Source organism: Impatiens glandulifera, chromosome 1 (genome assembly GCF_907164915.1).
Source record: "Impatiens glandulifera chromosome 1, dImpGla2.1, whole genome shotgun sequence".
NCBI classification, from domain to species: Eukaryota; Viridiplantae; Streptophyta; class Magnoliopsida; order Ericales; family Balsaminaceae; genus Impatiens; species Impatiens glandulifera.
In genome coordinates this window covers 111661794-111672384 of record NC_061862.1, presented here as the reverse complement: position 1 = coordinate 111672384, position 10591 = coordinate 111661794, and positions in this window count along the sequence as shown.

The following is a 10591-nucleotide window of genomic DNA, read 5'->3' as shown; positions in this document are numbered from 1 at the left end:
TGAAATATCAGAAGTCGAGTCAGAAATGTAGTCAAATATAGAATATTTTGATATTTTACCCTCAAACTCTATTAGGAGTTAAATTTTCCTTAAACCTAACTGCCTTTGAAAATTATTTCATTTTTTTCAGGAAAATTATTTGATTTTTAGGTTTAGTTTTTTATTTTAGTCAAAATGATATATATTTATTACAGGTGAGAAAATACAATAATAATTCACTGTTAATTAAAAAAAAAATCAACAAAATGTATCCAAATTCTTCTCTAAATAAACTCTTAGACATTTTAAAATATTCTTTTACACTTTAAATTTTTTTCTAAAAGACCAAAAACAATCCTAACAAAAAATAATAAGGGCAAAAAAGGGTACATCATCCACCTTCGCCCTTTTTACGTGCATTAGTTCTAATCTTGAGCATACTGCCCTTTGTTTTAAAGTATTACATGATGTGTGTTGTGCGACATCATATGTACACCTATAATATTATGTGCAAAAATTAACCAATGAGAAATGTCGATTTGTTCCAAATACTTGAGTGATGTTCTGTGAGTTTTGACTTCAGTTTCAGGATCGATCCCCTCTTCCAAGTGTGTTTACCTTTTAGAGGTAGTGCTAACAGGGGGTGAAATTCTCAATTTGTGGTATGCTTTCTTACATCATAGGCTTCTTGAGATGTCAGAGAGCTAACATTCTCTTAAGATTTAATTAATTAGATGAAAAACCCAGATCACTTCTATTCATTGATTGTCATGCCGGAGGTTTGTTTACGTGCCTACTATACTTATGTAAATAAGTGTATGTCTTATAGTTATATAGACGCTCATGAGTACATTTTGAAAAAAAATGAAAAATAAACGACACAAATTTGCTTATCTTTAGTGTTTGTCATGTATGTAGGTCTATATTCGATACCACAATCTCTACCATTTGGACATCTCATTGCCAAAGTGTGGGTAGAACCAAAAAAAATTGGGTTGGACAAGATTCCTTCCTCTGAGAGACAAGTCTTAGCCATAAAGGTCGTGATCGAAGACGAATTGTACGTCTCCTACTTTGCCAAGTGGAACGACATGAAGAAAGTGAAGACCTCGACCGAGACAGGTGTCGATCTTTTTTATGGATAAACACCTATGAAAGACGAGTTAACACAAATGAGAATGATGAAAGTCCGAAGGACAAGGAAAAAAGATTCTGATTTTTTTTTTATTTTCTTTGTAATGTGTTGAATGTAATTTCCTTGCTTATATTCTACAAACGAATGTGTGCATTTGTAAGTGAGGAAAAGAGGGATACGAGGCTTGAAAATATTTTATCTTGTTTATTACTAACCCCGCGTTCAATGCATTCTTGAATAAAAAAATGACAAATGGAAAATGGGCACTCATCTCTTACGAACACGTACATGCATAAGGATAACACATGTTATTCTTTAATTGTGAAATCCACTTCTTTTGTTCCCCATTATCGATTCTTGAAGTCTCATGCAACGAGCTAGAGACGAGATGACAAATCTTGGGAGAACGCATGTGCATCATTTAGATCAAGATTCATGTCACATTGTACATTAGGCATCGAAGGGTCATTACCTTGGAAGGTGCATACATGACAATTTTTCTTTCACTTCGGGGTTGCGACATTCACATTGTCAAGATGAGGACATTCTTTGACCCACTCAATAATTGAAAGGAACACAAAGATGAGAACGAACATGATTCCTCAAAGTCTTACATGCCAACATGTTCAACAAAGACTCGAATAAATTCCTTCTTGAATAATCTTGTAATTTAGCGGAACAAGAGAGACGATTATAAAAGTTAAATATGCAGCAATGGATCAATGGATTATAGATAAATAAGCATGCGGAAAATGCTAACTCGGTACAAAAAACCGAGAGTTGATGTACTCCATTGAGTGGAAAACTATTATAGTCTTAATGGGAGCTTCGGCATAATTCTCTAATTGTAGACGATGATAATTCTCTGAAGGTACATTTCTTTGGGTTGAGTCGTAGCTGATATTTCATGATTCTTTGTAGGAATTTCTTGAGGTTTAGGACATGCCCTTCTTGATCCTTCGATTTGACAATCATGTCGTCGACATATACTTCTAATTCCTTATGGATCATGTCGTGAAGAATCATGGTGGTTTCCTTTGATAGGTGGCTCCCGTGTTCTTAAAACCAAAAGACATGACCCTATAACAGAAGTTTCATACTTCTATTATAAACATGGTTTTTTCCTTATCTTGCGGGGGTATCAGGATTTGGTTGTATCCTGTAAATCGGTCCATGAATAATAACAGTTCATGACCGACAACATGATCGACCCGTATGTTGATGTGTGGTAGCGGGAAGTGATCTTTACGGATGTCCTTATTCAAATCCCGACAATCTACGCACACACATATTTTCTCGTCTTTCTTTAGGACGGGGACTACATTAGCTATCTAAGTGGAATATTCCACTACCTCGAGAAATCCAGCTTCGAGTTGCTTTTAAACTTCTTCTCGAATTTTATTCACGACTTCCTCTTTCATCAATTTGAGCTTTTGCTTTATTGGCTTAGCATCAAGATATAGAGAAATGTGATATCGTGTGATATTTGGATCAATGTATGGCATGTCCTTGTATGACCAGGCGAAGACGTCTTTGTTGGCCTTTAATAACTCAACTAACTCTAGACGTTCTCATGAGTTTAAACTTTGGTCGTTCAATATGATATGAGGTCGTTGACCGTGTTTAAATTGGTTTGATTGTCTATTCCAATGCGGAGACAATCTCGTCCTTAGTTTCTAAGAAGTGTTTGGTTTCAAAGTTTAAGTTATAGTAAAATGAAAGATCTTTTTTACTCATAGATTCGAAGTCAATATCTTGTGTTACATCGAGGGATTTATTACATGTAAGAAAAAGATGATCTAACAAGATCATTGTTCTTAATTTCTTACAATTACATTATTTAATATCTCTCTACATATAAGAGGAGAAAGAGTTTACTTTCGTCGATCACAATATCGATGGATGAAATGGAATCGATTTATAGGGAACCGAGAGAGTTGGGTTCTTAAGCTAGATTAGCTGTCTTGGGAATCTGAGCCAAGTTTTCCAGGGAGTTGCATTTATAGTCCGTTCTTTTCCTAATCATGCAAACAGAAGGGTTAGGATTATGAGGACAATATGAAAAGATTTAGAGGCCTGTAAAATGTCTTTGTAAATCTAGATTGGTAAAGGGTTTGGGGGAAGTCAAAACATAAAGTGCTTTGTCCCTCGCGAATGAACTGTCCATTCAAAGTTGGTGGAACAATTATGCGTTGTTTGGATATCCTTTCCTTCTGGATTTTTTCAAATCATGTAGGGATGTATCCTAGACTATGGCGATTTATGTTACAATATGGTTGCAGGAATGATGGAATGCCATTGGCGTTTGGGCCTAAATCCATGCCACAGAAATATCCCATGTTTGTGCATCATTCTAATGGAGGGGAGGCTAAACATACTAAAGTCATGGTGTTTGGAAGAGCCTATATCTTTCGAGAGGATTGGACATATCTCAAACCCGCTTAGTTCAACTTTAGGGGTATCAATATGGGTAGACCCAATGACCTAATGTAGTGTCAATTTCACCGTTGACTGTGATAACTTAGTCGTTGGCGATGAAAACTTTTGGTGCAATGTAGAGGATAAAGTCTTGTCTTGATTCAACCATGGTCTTCATAAGATCAAGTTATAGGAAGGTTGCATGATGATGACATAAAAGTCAACTTGAAAGAGTATGTCAGCCACATGGACAGTGCACTTGAGGCAACCCATTATCTCCCAGCAAGAGTTGTTGAAGCCTCTAACACACAAGTTAGATGGTATGATCTTGTCTCAAGATACACATATTTTCTCAAAAGTCATCTAAGGACAATATGTTGAGGGTGGATCCATCGTCTATTAAGACCATTAAAACAATCTTACTTCCATATGCACATAAATGTAAAGGGATTTATCATGGTTTGATTTGACTGATAGAAAATCCTTGTCTTCAAAGTCGATCATGATATGTTGCGAATTAGAGGATATGATCCCTACTAGTTCTTCGAGGGTAGTGTTAGTAGAGACATTAACCTTGATTAACTCATTGAGGACTACTTTCTTGTACTCAATGGAGTACATTAGGATTTACTTGATGGAAATATTAGTATTTGTCCTTTTTAATTTAAAAGCTTTGGGCTCATTTTCCCTGTTGGTCCTTACTGGTGGTTGGGACATGGATGGCACATTGGCCGGTGTAGTTTTAATGAATTGGGTTGAAAATACGTTCCACCACGTGTTGTTGCGATGTCTATCGGAGCGTAAATGTGGGATGTCGTCTTTGACTTTCACAATTCAAAAGTTTTACCAGCATAGGTTTTGGACTTCTTTTTGGGCCATGGATCAATCATGTTGATTTTTGGTTCAATATCATGGATCAGGTCTAGTAACGCGTCAGCATCAAAGGATGGTTCGTCGGTTGTGAGCATGTTGACTTGATGATCTGGTAGTAGATTCTTTTCTATTTTCGGCTTGAAGATCACATTCAGATCAATCAAGTTTGAGAACAGATGTTTGAGGGATCTACAACTATCGGTAGTGTGGCCCTTTTCTTGGACGTAGTCGCACCAAACGTTCTCATACTTTCCCAAGAATGGTCTGTCTGTTATTGGGGAGAGGGTTTGATAAGATTCTTTTCTTAAAAAGTATTCATCATTTGACTTAAAAGCATTCCTAGGTCGTCAAAGACTTTAGAAGGTCTAGGTGCCTTTGGAGGTGTGATTTTGGTAGGAGTGGTTGTAACTACCTTATCCTACGAAGGCTTGCTTGGGCTCGCCTTTTGAGAAGGACATTCCTACGAAGCAGTGATTACCTAGTGTACTTCTATCTTTTCCTTTCTTCGAAAAAAACTTGGAGGTGGGGTAACTTTGACTACTTTTCCCTCTCTACCTTCTTTTTCGATGGCGTCATCAAGGTTATTGCCATTTTCCAGTAATTTCTTTATATTTTGAAAGATTTTGACGGAAAATTCAATAGAATATCATCCGTTAATGCTTTCCAAGATCATAGCGATATGTCGATGTTTGCTCAAGTGGGAATTGATTTCCTTGGCGACATCTTTTTATCTTTCGATAAACACAAAGAATTTCTCATTTTCTCCTTGTTTGATGTTCTTCAACCTCTTTTCTGGTCGTTCGAGGTTGAGATGCATTGAGAAACGTTCTATGAACGATGTAGCTAGTTCCTATGTGCTATGTAAATATAATATCTTTTATTGGTGATACTAACGTAGATCAATGTCATCGAGGTACTAAAGGAATAAATAGAGAATGGTCGGTTCTCCGAGTCGCAATGGGGTAATTGTATAAGTGTACATTTTAAGAAAGACTAACGGGTCACTTTTTCTTATGTACTTGGATATGGATGGAAGCTTGACGTGTAATGGAATGGCTGCTCGTTCTACAACTTTCATAGTATCTTTCCATTCATAGTGTTCCTCAATGCTTTTTCCCTTAGCCATTTTGTTTAGCTGGGCTTGCATTTCTTCATGTATGGCTTGAACTTGAGCCATATGTCATTCATATTCCGTTAACGGTGGTTGATCAGACACTATAATTGGTTTTTCTTGTGATCCTAAGGGGTTGAGTACCTCCTCATGTTATGCCCGTGTGGTTTGGTCGATATACTCTTCGGAGTCTTCATAGAGAGAGACTTCATCTTGAACTTGTTGACTAGTAGGATGGGGGTTAATGGGGGTGAACATAACTGGGATATGCTTGTTAGGAAATCGAGAGGAAGAAGGCACGTTTTGAGTTGTAGACAGGATTTGCTAATTAGTTAAATAAGATATGATCAACGTGAGTTGTTCCGTCACATGTTGCAAAGCTACCTTCATTTCCCTGAATTCGGTAGTAGAGACCATTTTAGGTACTAGAGTTCTTCGGCCATTTGATGGCGTATAAAACGTCCGATTTTTGGGTCTCTCTTTCTGGGGGTCGTGTCAGTTGTCGCAGTTGTGGAATGTTGCAAAGAGAAAGAGGTGAGAATTTGTAATTGTAACAAAGTACAATGCAAATGCACATAAGATGAATCATAGAGAGTGAACATCAATAAAAGATAGAGTTGTTATATAAACATACTCATTAAGTTTGTTACAAACATAGTTCTCTTGTTGATATTTTATAAAGAGAGTCTAAAAGGGAAAAAGTGTTGATGAATGTCACATGCTTTAGGTCCAACTGTAGCCTATTTCCACACTGAAAACTTCCTCCTCTTCACTTTCCTGGACCTACTCGTATTCTTGGAGAATGAAAGTCAGGTACTTTCTTTGCTTTTCTAGGATATTTATTTGGAAGGCGTAGTCCCATTTCTCGAGATATCCCACATAGGCCTTGTGGTCGATTGGCATATCTATAGCGAAAACAGCCTCTATGAAACTATAGCTGAATTGCTTGAACATACTATGAGTGTAATAACAAGTAACCCACTCCAAAGACATAAGAATAATCATGTCATCCATCATGAATGTCATTTTCTTGATGGGATACCATGTGAGTATTCCCTTGATTTCGTTGTCACTCTGTACAAGAGGTCTAGGCGAAGCTTTCTTCATTCTTCGATACTGAAGAGAAGGGGACAAGATGTCTTTAGGACATACTGGCGGAAAACGTTTAAGCTTGTTGAGTAGCTAGATGTAGAGAATCAAGGGTGAACCACTTTTGCTCAAAATAGAAGCTAGGCATGAATTATTCAAACCCATCAACGTTTTCAGTCAAAATGATACATAAGGGGTCATTGTTCCTTCGACCCATGTGGTATGCTACCTCCAAGATTCTTGAGGAGGGTTTACCATTTGCTGGCGTTAGGAAGAAGTGAGCTAGTAGGATCGTTACTATCATCATGGACAATCCTAAAGTCAAAGGGACTTCTCCATTTCTTACTTCCATCTTGCTCCATTTCTGGAAGTCGATGTATGTATTTGCAAGGATAATATTGGATATTGTCTTGGCATATCCGTACTCTTATTGCAAGAGTTTCCTCAAGGACATTGATTCTACAAATAGTTTTAGATGTAGAACGTTCTTATTGTCCATCATTAAGATTGATCGGAATTTTTTATGATCGGGCACATATGCCTTTCTCCCATGAAGTAGGCCCGTTTTACGGGGTTCCACCTTCTTTGAATTTTCATCATGAAGGTGGGGTTTATCTTGAATTTTATGAACCTCATGATGGGAATGAGTTCATATGATCGATAATTCCACTCGTTTTCGTGGAAAGCATCAATTCACAAAACCAGCTCAACATTCGTCAACATGGACATCGTTTATGATTGGAAATTCACAACATTTAACAAAATGCGTTTGTTTTGAAAATAGGGAACATGTTTGAGATACTCACTTAGACTATAAATGTATACACATAATACATGTATAGTAGTCACATAAGGGTCGTAGTGACAAGGTTTTGGTTGTCTAGACACGACAAACAACTGGCTTGGTGATAGTATCCAGATTTTTTGTTTTAAGAGAAATCATAAGAGTGTATCATTCGTCGATAGTGGAGGGGATAAAACTGCCATCATAAACCAGGGAATAACAACTCATCTAGGAATTTCTCCCGCCTCTACAATACCTATGTCCTATCGTACGGCTCATCACCAAAGGGTGGGGTCGATCTCGTGCATTCTAGTTTTTCCTCTTGCAACATCACTCGTATTTTAATAAGTTTTAATTCTTCATTGATAATCTTTGCACACATGTGTAGAAGTACTGAATCCGGCCGTGTACTTCTTTACAAAAAATATTTAATGGAGTATAATGTATGCGTCTCTAGGTGTTATACCTTTTGAGACAAGTCTATTAAGTTGAAAACGTGATACAAATGTTTCAAAAACCAATTTTATATTTTCGAGTTAAGCATTTGATTCACAGTAGAGTCGTCAGAAAGTTGTAACCCTGGAAAAACCCTCAAGTTTTGGTTCCTTGGAAAAGCTCGAGATTCGAGAATTTCAACATCGGTTTGCGTGTTAGGAATCTTTTTAAAATAAAAAATTATTTTAAAAGATTTTGATAATTCCTGATAGCTTTTGAAATTAGTTATGAAAATAATTAATTTCTTTCAAATTTGAATAATTGCTTTTAATCAAATGACAATTTAATTTTTTTTTAAATTCGTTGTTTAAATTAATTAAAAATAATTAATTTGAAGAAGATTATTTATTCAAAAATAGAATCGTCAATTAGTTTTTGAAAATCAATAAAAGTAGCGTACTTGTACAAATGTATTTACTATAGTTTCTTTTAGTTTGTAGTTTAGTGATACTCGAGAAAGGGTTTTTGCGCTTCATCCTTCGTACCCGTTTTAAAATCTACACACTCAATTTATAAATTAAAATAATTATTTTGATTTATTTTCGAATAAATAAAATCAAAATAATTAATCACAAGGTCAAAACCTAATTAAAATAATTAATTAGATTACTTATTGATAATTAAAGCCTAATTAATCAAGGAAAATGGTCAAAACAAAAAAATTAAAATTATTTGAGATAAATGTTGTACTCATTTTATCTTCAAATAATTTTAGAAAAAATCAAGTGATTAAAACAAATAATTTAGGATGAAATGAGGTACTCATTTCATCCCAAAAATTATTTATTTAACTCTAAAATATACACACACAAAAAACAAATAAATAAAAAATTGGCAAAATATTTGTCATATTTATTTTAATATTTTATGTATTTTAAAATGATCAAAATTAAGCCAAAAGGTGAAAGAAAAATCAATTTTAAACAAACCTTTAAGGTTTTAAAATAAAAATAAAATTAGTAATCGGGTGTAGACGAAATCTGAAGATAAAGTTAGAGCCGCAACCATGCCCATTGGATCAGTGTTGAATTTTCATCCATGGCTCCAGACACGCCCGCGTAACCAGTTGTAACCAAAGGAGAGCGTTAGTGTCTCACCAGATCAGCTAACGCCCGTTAGTTGGAATGCTAACGGAGCGCCCGATCGCCAACTACGCTTGAAGGATCGCTGACAGAACGCGCTAACATGCATGAACCAACGTCATTTTGACCGCCACCGTCTTCCTCATCGCGACACCAGAGAGATAAGGATGATGTCTCATCCTTTGATTTTCCAAATTAAAATACAATTGTTAGTCAACCAAATTAGTTGATTCAACAAGTGAAATGATGATCATTTCCCCTACACAATTAGGCACAATCAAAGTGTATTCCAACAAGTGGGATAAAGAACAGTCAAAATGCTATTAATGACTTTTGACTGATTTGATCCACTTGAAGCCTCCATCGACTTAAGAAGGTTATAAATAGCCTCCCTGAACAAATTCGAAAGCCAGAAATAACATCTCAAGCTCCAAATCAAAATTTACAGAAAATCCGCCATTGAAGTTTTAAACTTCTGGATTTTTCGAAATTTCGTATAAGGCTATAAATCTTGGATCTAGGCATTCCAAAAGCTTCTCTAAGGTCTAAGGAGTGTTTCTCCAATCCTTGGTATGTTTTTAATAATCATTTAATTCATACTTCCAGTTTGAATTTAAAAAAAAATTATATTTCAGTTTTTATAAGTTTGTATGTTGTCTAGTTATTGAATTTTAGGATCGAAAATTGATCATAAGATCATTTCCAAACTTTCTATTTATGTTAGAATCAATCAATCAACCTTAAACAGAAAAACCCAAATTTGAATTTTAAAAAATAAAAAAATCGAGTTTTTTGTTCTTGGGTTATTCCTCAAGAGCAGTTACCCAGAAAGTTTTTCAATATGATTTAATGATGTTGGACAACTATTTGGATCATGTTTGATCCATCCCGATCATTTTTTTATCAAAATCAAAATTTTCAAAATAATTGAAATATTTTAGTTCTTGAATTGGTCCAAACGAACGGTCATTGTTCTTGTTTTGATACCAATCAAGTATATGGAGTATAAGAAAGTTATTGGCTAACTCCTTACACTTCAAAACAACTTTAAAATCAAAAACCCGATTTTTGGCTACAAACTGTTTTGAATATTGATCATCACCTAGTTCGATTGATACATTGGAGTGATGTTTTAAATGTTCCTAGGAGCTTTGTGAAGCTACCTAGACCCTTGGATTGAAGAATCAAAGCCTTCGTCAAAATTGCAAAACCTTCCATTTTGATATTCTTGAAGATCGGTAGGTCCAACCTAGGACCGAAATGTCCGACTGAAAAACTTAACACATGACCGAGAGATCCGACCGAGAAACTTAAAACATGTCTGATAGATCCGACCAAGGCTTGTTAGCCAGAACCAAGAGGTCCGGCCGATATTCTTCAACTAGGACCGAGATGTCTAACCGGAGATTTTTATATCCGACCGAAATGTCAAACCTATGACCAAGAACTCCAGAACTTAGAACCGATGGATTCCACCCATGATCGAGAGGTTCGACCAAGAGGTCATACTTAGGACCGAGGAGTCTCGACCCCGAACAATAATTCTCAAACCTAAGACCGATAAATTTAACCTAGGGATAATATAGGACCGGTGGTTTTTACACCCTAACCGATAATCCTAGTCA